The 5,493-nt window shown below is 39.1% G+C and overlaps 1 pseudogene; it reads right to left on the bottom strand.

The window, feature by feature from the left end:
• Positions 1 to 3,684: 3,684 nt before the first annotated feature.
• LOC121972389 lies at positions 3,685 to 5,200 on the bottom strand (annotated as a pseudogene).
• Positions 5,201 to 5,493: the final 293 nt, after the last annotated feature.

Here is a 5,493-nt window from a genome sequence, read left to right as displayed (position 1 = left end):
ACTTGAAACATAATTCATGATATCATAAGCATACTAGCATGAAACATGAAGAACATAAGTGCATAACTATCCATACTAGTTAAAGTACTATCAAAGCATAAAGACAACACATGGTTCATATGCAAACTTAGAACATAAAGACATATAGCAGTTTTCTTCCACCGTGCCACTGCCACACACACTCTTGCCCTTCCTGCTGCTCCTCTTAGTTTAGCCATTCCTTTCCTTTTTCTGCAGTACAAGGAAACATAAAAACTATAAGCCCATAGGCTTAGGAAGTCCCTTTCCTACTCACAAAAACCATGATTCATGGATGAACATAAAGTGATAACATGTTAATTTGTTAAATCATAACATAACATGTGAGAGCATAACATAAAGTCATATCATATCATGTGAGAGCTTAAACAATAAGTCATATCATATCATATGAGGGCATAAACATAAAGTCATATCATACCATGTGAGAGTATAAACATAAAGTCATATTATATCATGTGAGAGCATAAAATCATATCATAACATGTGAGAGCATAAACATAAAGTCATATCATACCATGTGAGAGTATAAACATAAAGTCATATCATATCATATGAGAGTATAAACATAAAGTCATATCATATCATGTGAGAGCATAAAATCATATCATAACATGTGAGAGCATAAACATAAAGTCATATCATACCATGTGAGAGTATAAACATAAATTCATATCATATCATGTGAGAGCATAAAATCATATCATAACATGTGAGAGCATAACTTAAAGTAGTAACATGATCATATAAGCATCATAGACATATTTCAATAGCATCTTAAAGAAGCATAAAGGAAACCATAAAACATGAACTTGTAGATGCAAGATGTTCTTTTGAAAACATGTATCATGAAATGAGTATATGCAAGATGTCCTTTTGAAAACATATATCATATACATACTTAAACATAATCTCAACATGAGGGCCCGGCTTGTACTACATACATACATGAATGCGCGCATCCTAAATAGATCCAAGGTAGCTAATCTTGAACCTACTAGGAACTAGGCCCATTTCATAGACCATCGACCTAGGGGCAACTTAGGAGCTCATCCCTTTTACTAGGCCCGTTTCATAGACCATCGACCTAGGGGCACTTGTGGAGCCCACCCTTGGTACAAGCCATACAAAGTAAAATAGCATGTCATATCATGTCATATCATAACATATCATGTTCTTGTCATATCATGAAGAGTGCTCTTGATCCCAACTTAAGGGAAGCATCTCTTAGGCTTTTCATCTTACATAAGCCTTGCATAAACATAGCATGATGGCACCAAGTGCTCATAACATATAGCATATCATAAAAACATAACATGATAACATGAAGTGCACATTATATAGCATCTCATAAAAACATAACATGATAACATGAAGTGCACATATCAATTAACATGGTGACATAAAAAGTTCATATCATATCATAAGAGTCAACATCATGCATGATTAAGATTTTTTAAACTTCTTACAAGCCCTAAATCATGCTTGGCCGAAACATATAAACATACATCATAGATTTTCAAACAACATGGAGACATGAAATCAACTACCTAAGTCCTCATGATCATTAATCATAACATGTAAGAACTTAGGAACCCTAGGTAGCTTCTTAACCTCATTCTTCTTATCTTGGCCGAAAAATGAAGGCATGTTTTAAATTTTTCCTTTAATAAATTTAAAGCATGAAACTTTTGCAACCTACATAGCATAGCAAGTGAGTCCTTTGGTAACCATAAGTGAGGTTCTAACTCTAATATTCAACCTTGGCCGAAACCTCAAGGTGGTATTTCTAGGTTTTTCATGCAACATAAGCCATGGAAATTTAACCTAACATTGCATAAGAAATCATACATCATGAGGAAGCATAAAACAAGTATAGTTTAAGTCTACAACTTTCTCTAAGCCTCTAATTCAACCTTGGCCGAAACCTAAAGGTAAGGTTTCTTGGTTTTTCATGCAACTTAAGACATGGAAATTCAATCTAACATTGTATAGAAAATCATACATCATGAGGAAGCATAAAACAAGTATAGTTTATGTCCACAACTTTCTCTAAGCCTCTAATTCAACCTTGGCCGAAACCTAAAGGTAAGGTTTCTAGGTTTTTCATGCAACTTAAGACATGGAAATTCAATCTAACATTGTATAGAAAATCATACATCATGAGGAAGCATAATCAACTATAGTTTAGGTCTACAACTTTATCTAAGCTTCTAATTCAACCTTGGCCAAAACATAAAGGTAAGGTTTCTAGGTTTTTCATGCAACTTAAGACATGGAAATTCAATCTAACATTGTATAGAAAATCATACATTACGAGGAAGCATAACAAGTATAGTTTAGGTCTAAAACTTTCTCTAAGCTCCTAATTCAACCTTGCCCGAAACTTAAAGGTAAGGTTTCTAGGTTTTTCATGCAACTTAAGACATGGAAATTCAATCTAACATTGTATAGAAAATCATACATCACGAGGAAGCATAAACAAGCATGGTTAGCTTTCAAAACCTTGCCCTAGACCTTGTGTTCATCCTTGGCCGAAACCTAAGGTAAGACTCTAGGTTTTGTTTATACATCATGTAGCATGAAAACTTAACTAACAACATATAATAGATCATGTATCATGAAGGAGCATAAACAAGCATGTTTGGATTTCAAAACCTTGCTCTAAACCTTATGTTCATCCTTGGTCGAAACCTAAGGTAAGTTTCTAGGTTTTGTTTATACAACATGTAGCATGAAAACTTAACTAACAACATGTAATAGATCATGTATCATGAAGGAGCATAAACAAGCATATTTAGATTTCAAAACCTTGCTCTAAACCTTATGTTCATCCTTGGCCGAAACCTAAGGTAAGGTTCTAGGTTTTGTTTATACAACATGTAGCATTAAAACTTAACTAACAACATGTAATAGATCATGTATCATGAAGGAGCATAAACAAGCATGTTTAGATTTCAAAAACTTATCATGGCCGAACCCTAAGTTTCTTTTCAAAATACTTTAAGCATAGAAAACGTAGGAGACTACTTGTACTACAGGTGAGGGGGAATACTTACTTCTCTCGCTTAATTCTCTAAGAGAAGTAACCTTGGTTGTGAAGCTTTTCCTAGAGAGAAAACCTTTTTGCTTGGTTCGGCAATGGTGAGGAAGAAGGAGCTTGGTTTCGCTGGAGAGGAGGAGGGAGGAGGAAGAGAAGAAAATGAAAGTTTCTCTTTCCTTTTCTCCTTTTATTCCAAATGAAAGGAAGAAGGAAAAATGAACTTTTCCTTCCCTTTTCTTTTACTCATCCTAAATGAAGGGAGGAAGTAAAACTCTCTTTTCATTGTAAGAAGAGGAAGGAAACTTGGACTTCTCCTTCTTAGTAAAGAGAGCCTTCACTTTCCTTACCTTTAACCATAATTTCCCTCTTTTCATATCAGCACACCCCTGCTGGGGCTACTGGTTATAAAATGGAACCACTTACTAAGAGGTCCAAGGTTCAATCCTTGGTCATGCCTCTTTTTTGTTCTTTTTATTATATATATTTTTTTAAAGAAAAATCCACATGAAACCTATTTAATCATGCATAAATTCATGTAAAATTTCTAGGGATCCTATGGGTGTTACAAGCTCATTAATTAATTTCTGTGTCTCTAGCTTAGTCTATTTTGCATTAATTATTACTAAAATAGTAGAATATAAACCAAGGAATGCATATTTGAGGTTGGGTGGCATAGGTTTGAGCTCCACTTGAGGTGACATGATCTCAGGCATAGTTGGATCTTGCTCTAGTAGTTTCATTTTCCCATTCTTTGATATTTCTTCTGGAGTTCTCCCAGTTTCTTGTACCATTTCTTCTATTTCTCCATAGTCCAGGTTCTCCCTTGTACATAACATATCACCACATTTCTCTTCCATATTAGGATCAGTTGAAGAAGTCATTTCTCTTAACAACTGTGACAAGGACTCTCCACACCAAGGGAATAGGTATTGGAAGTCCTTACATTGTAAGTAGATTTCTTCTTCTAAGATGTTTTGAGCTTTAACATCTTCATGGCCTAGTTCATTTTCTTCAATTGATCTCGCATTATTCTCTTTTGTTTCTAGTGTCACTACGACAAAATCGCTCATAGACATCAGTGGAACAATAACGGTTTTAGGCTAAAACCGATGTCTTTGAGTATTTTACACCGGTTTTTCTAAAAACCAGTGTCTATGAGCGCAGATTTTAGCTCATAGACATCGGTTTTTTATGCGGTGTCTATGAGCGCCCTTTTTTTGGTTAATAGATACCGATTTTAACATCGGTTTTTAAAATCCGATGTTAATGAACCCAAAAAATATTTTAATTTTTCCCACAAGCCAAAATCTGCACACTGTGAATTCCCTCCAAACCTAAATCTATATCCCGCCCTTCCTCCACACGACATCTCTCTCGCGATAACCTAAACCTCTGACCATCCGACCATCTCTCTCAGCCTAAACCTAAACCTCCGACCATCTCTCTCAACCTCATCTCCCTCTTCCCCCCTTCCTAGATCCTCTCCCGATCAGGATCAAGACACGACGAACTTGCTTCTCCGTCCAACCACACCGCATCTCCTCCAACTCCTCCATTTGGTTGAGAAGAGGAGGTCTTGGTAGCGTACAGCATTCCTACCCGCGCGTCCAGAGCCACCGGTACCACCTCCACCGCCACCTCCGCGAACAGCGGGCTGAATCGCAGCAGGTACGGCTCCCAGCACGTCGTCCCCTCCGGGCACACTGCCAGGCCCCCCTCCACCGCCAGCAGCCGCCGCATCGTCGCCGCGTCTCGTCCCCTGTCCCGGGTCAGCCGCACAGTCCGCATCAGCGCCAACGCCTCCGACACCCGGCTCAGGTTGTACGTCACGGCCGGCACCGTCCTCTCCAGCGCCGAGCACAGCATCACCGGGTCCAACAGCGTCCGGTGCGTGCACACGTACACCACCCCCTTCTTCTCCCCGTTCGCTTTCCCATCTTCGGCCCTCCGGAATCGGATTCCGGTGACGGCGCGATGAAGATGGATATTTTATAAGGGAAAACGATCCCCATCGCGATCCTGAACACGGCCAAAGGGATTGCCACGGGTATCCACATGAAGAACGCCATCATCTCGCATGGCGTCGGGAGAAAAGCCAGTCTTCCATCATGGAACACAAGTGGCTTCGGGTACTTGTTTCTCGGCATTTTGCTGCTCTCACTCCTTGATTCCTCCTCTCTCACGACATAAATTTCCTGAAAAATAAAACAATCACTTTTAACTCATATCTTTGATCGACTAACGTGGAATCGAAAGAAATGCAGGTCCAACCTTGGCCGAGAGTTGGTGGTGGTGGACATTGGAGAGGTTCACAATGGCCGCACCGGCCTTGACCATGTCCCTGAGAGCTCTCTGTTTGTCAGGCCAAGAGATGACCCCCGTGAAGTAGCAGCCCTTCACCACCTGCAGCT

The sequence above is a fragment of the Zingiber officinale genome, chromosome 4A, assembly GCF_018446385.1.
Source record: "Zingiber officinale cultivar Zhangliang chromosome 4A, Zo_v1.1, whole genome shotgun sequence".
In the NCBI taxonomy this organism is placed as follows: Eukaryota; Viridiplantae; Streptophyta; class Magnoliopsida; order Zingiberales; family Zingiberaceae; genus Zingiber; species Zingiber officinale.
This window is presented reverse-complemented; position numbering and strand designations above follow the sequence as displayed.